The sequence below is a fragment of the Lampetra fluviatilis genome, unplaced genomic scaffold, assembly GCF_964198595.1.
Source record: "Lampetra fluviatilis unplaced genomic scaffold, kcLamFluv1.1 SCAFFOLD_662, whole genome shotgun sequence".
Classification (NCBI taxonomy): Eukaryota; Metazoa; Chordata; class Hyperoartia; order Petromyzontiformes; family Petromyzontidae; genus Lampetra; species Lampetra fluviatilis.
In genome coordinates, this window is record NW_027620567.1 from 47,501 (window position 1) to 55,000 (window position 7,500).

Sequence of the window (7,500 nt, forward strand, 5' to 3'; positions counted from 1 at the left end):
GAGTGCACGTGCCAATCTGCTGGAAAAGCCTGTGGAAGTTTCACGGCGTTCGTACGATATTTGGCGACGCAAAAATGAGCGATTTCCCAGCTCGATGGAATTCGGCGCGACAGAAACGATGCCCCGTAACGCACATGAGAGCAATCCGGGCCAATTTCTCCCGTTTGATGGGGTCTATGTGTAAAAATTTTGACTTTTTTGAGTGCAGGTGCAAATCTGCTGGAAAAGCCTGTGGAAGTTTCACGGCGTTCGTACGATATTTGGCGACGCAAAAATGAGCGATTTCCAAGCTCGATGGAATTCGGAGCGAGAGAAACGATGCCCCGTAACGCACATGAGAGCAATCCGGGCCAATTTCTCCCGTTTGATGGGGTCTATGTGTAAAAATTTTGACTTTTTTGAGTGCAGGTGCAAATCTGCTGAAAAAGCCTGTGGAAGTTTCACGGCGTTCGTACGATATTTGGCGACGCAAAAATGAGCGATTTCCCAGCTCGAGAGAATTCGGCGCGAGAGAAACGATGCCCCGTAACGCACATGAGAGCAATCCGGGCCAATTTCTCCCGTTTGATGGGGTCTATGTGTAAAAATTTTGACTTTTTTGAGTGCACGTGCAAATCTGCTGGAAAAGCCTGTGGAAGTTTCACGGCGTTCGTACGATATTTGGCGACGCAAAAATGAGCGATTTCCCAGCTCGATGGAATTCGGCGCGAGAGAAACGATGCCCCGTAACGCACATGAGAGCAATCCCGGCCAATTTCTCCCGTTTGATGGGGTCTATGTGTAAAAATTTTGACTTTTTTGAGTGCACGTGCAAATCTGCTGAAAAAGCCTGTGGAAGTTTCACGGCGTTCGTACGATATTTGGCGACGCAAAAATGAGCGATTTCCCAGCTCGATGGAATTCGGAGCGAGAGAAACGATGCCCCGTAACGCACATGAGAGCAATCCCGGCCAATTTCTCCCGTTTGATGGGGTCTATGTGTACAAATTTTGACTTTTTTGAGTGCAGGTGCAAATCTGCTGAAAAAGCCTGTGGAAGTTTCACGGCGTTCGTACGATATTTGGCGACGCAAAAATGAGCGATTTCCCAGCTCGATGGAATTCGGCGCGACAGAAACGATGCCCCGTAACGCACATGAGAGCAATCCGGGCCAATTTCTCCCGTTTGATGGGGTCTATGTGTAAAAATTTTGACTTTTTTGAGTGCAGGTGCAAATCTGCTGGAAAAGCCTGTGGAAGTTTCACGGCGTTCGTACGATATTTGGCGACGCAAAAATGAGCGATTTCCAAGCTCGATGGAATTCGGAGCGAGAGAAACGATGCCCCGTAACGCACATGAGAGCAATCCGGGCCAATTTCTCCCGTTTGATGGGGTCTATGTGTAAAAATTTTGACTTTTTTGAGTGCAGGTGCAAATCTGCTGAAAAAGCCTGTGGAAGTTTCACGGCGTTCGTACGATATTTGGCGACGCAAAAATGAGCGATTTCCCAGCTCGAGAGAATTCGGCGCGAGAGAAACGATGCCCCGTAACGCACATGAGAGCAATCCGGGCCAATTTCTCCCGTTTGATGGGGTCTATGTGTAAAAATTTTGACTTTTTTGAGTGCACGTGCAAATCTGCTGGAAAAGCCTGTGGAAGTTTCACGGCGTTCGTACGATATTTGGCGACGCAAAAATGAGCGATTTCCCAGCTCGATGGAATTCGGCGCGAGAGAAACGATGCCCCGTAACGCACATGAGAGCAATCCCGGCCAATTTCTCCCGTTTGATGGGGTCTATGTGTAAAAATTTTGACTTTTTTGAGTGCACGTGCAAATCTGCTGAAAAAGCCTGTGGAAGTTTCACGGCGTTCGTACGATATTTGGCGACGCAAAAATGAGCGATTTCCCAGCTCGATGGAATTCGGAGCGAGAGAAACGATGCCCCGTAACGCACATGAGAGCAATCCCGGCCAATTTCTCCCGTTTGATGGGGTCTATGTGTACAAATTTTGACTTTTTTGAGTGCAGGTGCAAATCTGCTGAAAAAGCCTGTGGAAGTTTCACGGCGTTCGTACGATATTTGGCGACGCAAAAATGAGCGATTTCCCAGCTCGAGAGAATTCGGCGCGAGAGAAACGATGCCCCGTAACGCACATGAGAGCAATCCGGGCCAATTTCTCCCGTTTGATGGGGTCTATGTGTAAAAATTTTGACTTTTTTGAGTGCAGGTGCAAATCTGCTGGAAAAGCCTGTGGAAGTTTCACGGCGTTCGTACGATATTTGGCGACGCAAAAATGAGCGATTTCCAAGCTCGATGGAATTCGGAGCGAGAGAAACGATGCCCCGTAACGCACATGAGAGCAATCCGGGCCAATTTCTCCCGTTTGATGGGGTCTATGTGTAAAAATTTTGACTTTTTTGAGTGCACGTGCAAATCTGCTGAAAAAGCCTGTGGAAGTTTCACGGCGTTCGTACGATATTTGGCGACGCAAAAATGAGCGATTTCCCAGCTCGATGGAATTCGGCGCGAGAGAAACGATGCCCCGTAACGCACATGAGAGCAATCCCGGCCAATTTCTCCCGTTTGATGGGGTCTATGTGTAAAAATTTTGACTTTTTTGAGTGCACGTGCAAATCTGCTGAAAAAGCCTGTGGAAGTTTCACGGCGTTCGTACGATATTTGGCGACGCAAAAATGAGCGATTTCCCAGCTCGATGGAATTCGGAGCGAGAGAAACGATGCCCCGTAACGCACATGAGAGCAATCCCGGCCAATTTCTCCCGTTTGATGGGGTCTATGTGTACAAATTTTGACTTTTTTGAGTGCACGTGCCAATCTGCTGGAAAAGCCTGTGGAAGTTTCACGGCGTTCGTACGATATTTGGCGACGCAAAAATGAGCGATTTCCCAGCTCGATGGAATTCGGCGCGACAGAAACGATGCCCCGTAACGCACATGAGAGCAATCCGGGCCAATTTCTCCCGTTTGATGGGGTCTATGTGTAAAAATTTTGACTTTTTTGAGTGCAGGTGCAAATCTGCTGGAAAAGCCTGTGGAAGTTTCACGGCGTTCGTACGATATTTGGCGACGCAAAAATGAGCGATTTCCAAGCTCGATGGAATTCGGAGCGAGAGAAACGATGCCCCGTAACGCACATGAGAGCAATCCCGGCCAATTTCTCCCGTTTGATGGGGTCTATGTGTACAAATTTTGACTTTTTTGAGTGCACGTGCAAATCTGCTGAAAAAGCCTGTGGAAGTTTCACGGCGTTCGTACGATATTTGGCGACGCAAAAATGAGCGATTTCCCAGCTCGATGGAATTCGGAGCGAGAGAAACGATGCCCCGTAACGCACATGAGAGCAATCCCGGCCAATTTCTCCCGTTTGATGGGGTCTATGTGTAAAAATTTTGACTTTTTTGAGTGCAGGTGCAAATCTGCTGGAAAAGCCTGTGGAAGTTTCACGGCGTTCGTACGATATTTGGCGACGCAAAAATGAGCGATTTCCAAGCTCGATGGAATTCGGAGCGAGAGAAACGATGCCCCGTAACGCACATGAGAGCAATCCGGGCCAATTTCTCCCGTTTGATGGGGTCTATGTGTAAAAATTTTGACTTTTTTGAGTGCAGGTGCAAATCTGCTGAAAAAGCCTGTGGAAGTTTCACGGCGTTCGTACGATATTTGGCGACGCAAAAATGAGCGATTTCCCAGCTCGAGAGAATTCGGCGCGAGAGAAACGATGCCCCGTAACGCACATGAGAGCAATCCGGGCCAATTTCTCCCGTTTGATGGGGTCTATGTGTAAAAATTTTGACTTTTTTGAGTGCACGTGCAAATCTGCTGGAAAAGCCTGTGGAAGTTTCACGGCGTTCGTACGATATTTGGCGACGCAAAAATGAGCGATTTCCCAGCTCGATGGAATTCGGCGCGAGAGAAACGATGCCCCGTAACGCACATGAGAGCAATCCCGGCCAATTTCTCCCGTTTGATGGGGTCTATGTGTAAAAATTTTGACTTTTTTGAGTGCACGTGCAAATCTGCTGAAAAAGCCTGTGGAAGTTTCACGGCGTTCGTACGATATTTGGCGACGCAAAAATGAGCGATTTCCCAGCTCGATGGAATTCGGAGCGAGAGAAACGATGCCCCGTAACGCACATGAGAGCAATCCCGGCCAATTTCTCCCGTTTGATGGGGTCTATGTGTACAAATTTTGACTTTTTTGAGTGCACGTGCAAATCTGCTGAAAAAGCCTGTGGAAGTTTCACGGCGTTCGTACGATATTTGGCGACGCAAAAATGAGCGATTTCCCAGCTCGATGGAATTCGGCGCGAGAGAAACGATGCCCCGTAACGCACATGAGAGCAATCCCGGCCAATTTCTCCCGTTTGATGGGGTCTATGTGTAAAAATTTTGACTTTTTTGAGTGCACGTGCAAATCTGCTGAAAAAGCCTGTGGAAGTTTCACGGCGTTCGTACGATATTTGGCGACGCAAAAATGAGCGATTTCCCAGCTCGATGGAATTCGGCGCGAGAGAAACGATGCCCCGTAACGCACATGAGAGCAATCCGGGCCAATTTCTCCCGTTTGATGGGGTCTATGTGTAAAAATTTTGACTTTTTTGAGTGCAGGTGCAAATCTGCTGGAAAAGCCTGTGGAAGTTTCACGGCGTTCGTACGATATTTGGCGACGCAAAAATGAGCGATTTCCAAGCTCGATGGAATTCGGAGCGAGAGAAACGATGCCCGTAACGCACATGAGAGCAATCCGGGCCAATTTCTCCCGTTTGATGGGGTCTATGTGTACAAATTTTGACTTTTTTGAGTGCACGTGCCAATCTGCTGGAAAAGCCTGTGGAAGTTTCACGGCGTTCGTACGATATTTGGCGACGCAAAAATGAGCGATTTCCCAGCTCGATGGAATTCGGCGCGAGAGAAACGATGCCCCGTAACGCACATGAGAGCAATCCCGGCCAATTTCTCCCGTTTGATGGGGTCTATGTGTAAAAATTTTGACTTTTTTGAGTGCAGGTGCAAATCTGCTGAAAAAGCCTGTGGAAGTTTCACGGCGTTCGTACGATATTTGGCGACGCAAAAATGAGCGATTTCCCAGCTCGAGAGAATTCGGCGCGAGAGAAACGATGCCCCGTAACGCACATGAGAGCAATCCGGGCCAATTTCTCCCGTTTGATGGGGTCTATGTGTAAAAATTTTGACTTTTTTGAGTGCAGGTGCAAATCTGCTGGAAAAGCCTGTGGAAGTTTCACGGCGTTCGTACGATATTTGGCGACGCAAAAATGAGCGATTTCCCAGCTCGATGGAATTCGGAGCGAGAGAAACGATGCCCCGTAACGCACATGAGAGCAATCCCGGCCAATTTCTCCCGTTTGATGGGGTCTATGTGTACAAATTTTGACTTTTTTGAGTGCACGTGCCAATCTGCTGGAAAAGCCTGTGGAAGTTTCACGGCGTTCGTACGATATTTGGCGACGCAAAAATGAGCGATTTCCCAGCTCGATGGAATTCGGCGCGAGAGAAACGATGCCCCGTAACGCACATGAGAGCAATCCCGGCCAATTTCTCCCGTTTGATGGGGTCTATGTGTAAAAATTTTGACTTTTTTGAGTGCACGTGCAAATCTGCTGAAAAAGCCTGTGGAAGTTTCACGGCGTTCGTACGATATTTGGCGACGCAAAAATGAGCGATTTCCCAGCTCGATGGAATTCGGAGCGAGAGAAACGATGCCCCGTAACGCACATGAGAGCAATCCCGGCCAATTTCTCCCGTTTGATGGGGTCTATGTGTAAAAATTTTGACTTTTTTGAGTGCACGTGCAAATCTGCTGGAAAAGCCTGTGGAAGTTTCACGGCGTTCGTACGATATTTGGCGACGCAAAAATGAGCGATTTCCCAGCTCGATGGAATTCGGCGCGACAGAAACGATGCCCCGTAACGCACATGAGAGCAATCCGGGCCAATTTCTCCCGTTTGATGGGGTCTATGTGTAAAAATTTTGACTTTTTTGAGTGCACGTGCAAATCTGCTGAAAAAGCCTGTGGAAGTTTCACGGCGTTCGTACGATATTTGGCGACGCAAAAATGAGCGATTTCCCAGCTCGAGAGAATTCGGCGCGAGAGAAACGATGCCCCGTAACGCACATGAGAGCAATCCGGGCCAATTTCTCCCGTTTGATGGGGTCTATGTGTACAAATTTTGACTTTTTTGAGTGCACGTGCAAATCTGCTGGAAAAGCCTGTGGAAGTTTCACGGCGTTCGTACGATATTTGGCGACGCAAAAATGAGCGATTTCCCAGCTCGATGGAATTCGGCGCGACAGAAACGATGCCCCGTAACGCACATGAGAGCAATCCGGGCCAATTTCTCCCGTTTGATGGGGTCTATGTGTAAAAATTTTGACTTTTTTGAGTGCACGTGCAAATCTGCTGAAAAAGCCTGTGGAAGTTTCACGGCGTTCGTACGATATTTGGCGACGCAAAAATGAGCGATTTCCCAGCTCGAGAGAATTCGGCGCGAGAGAAACGATGCCCCGTAACGCACATGAGAGCAATCCGGGCCAATTTCTCCCGTTTGATGGGGTCTATGTGTACAAATTTTGACTTTTTTGAGTGCACGTGCAAATCTGCTGAAAAAGCCTGTGGAAGTTTCACGGCGTTCGTACGATATTTGGCGACGCAAAAATGAGCGATTTCCCAGCTCGATGGAATTCGGCGCGACAGAAACGATGCCCCGTAACGCACATGAGAGCAATCCGGGCCAATTTCTCCCGTTTGATGGGGTCTATGTGTAAAAATTTTGACTTTTTTGAGTGCACGTGCAAATCTGCTGAAAAAGCCTGTGGAAGTTTCACGGCGTTCGTACGATATTTGGCGACGCAAAAATGAGCGATTTCCCAGCTCGAGAGAATTCGGCGCGAGAGAAACGATGCCCCGTAACGCACATGAGAGCAATCCGGGCCAATTTCTCCCGTTTGATGGGGTCTATGTGTAAAAATTTTGACTTTTTTGAGTGCAGGTGCAAATCTGCTGAAAAAGCCTGTGGAAGTTTCACGGCGTTCGTACGATATTTGGCGACGCAAAAATGAGCGATTTCCCAGCTCGATGGAATTCGGCGCGAGAGAAACGATGCCCCGTAACGCACATGAGAGCAATCCGGGCCAATTTCTCCCGTTTGATGGGGTCTATGTGTAAAAATTTTGACTTTTTTGAGTGCACGTGCAAATCTGCTGAAAAAGCCTGTGGAAGTTTCACGGCGTTCGTACGATATTTGGCGACGCAAAAATGAGCGATTTCCCAGCTCGAGAGAATTCGGCGCGAGAGAAACGATGCCCCGTAACGCACATGAGAGCAATCCGGGCCAATTTCTCCCGTTTGATGGGGTCTATGTGTAAAAATTTTGACTTTTTTGAGTGCAGGTGCAAATCTGCTGGAAAAGCCTGTGGAAGTTTCATCCGACGAAAAAAGCACGTTCTCGAGAAAGCAGGAGAGCTAAGTCATTCACAAATTAG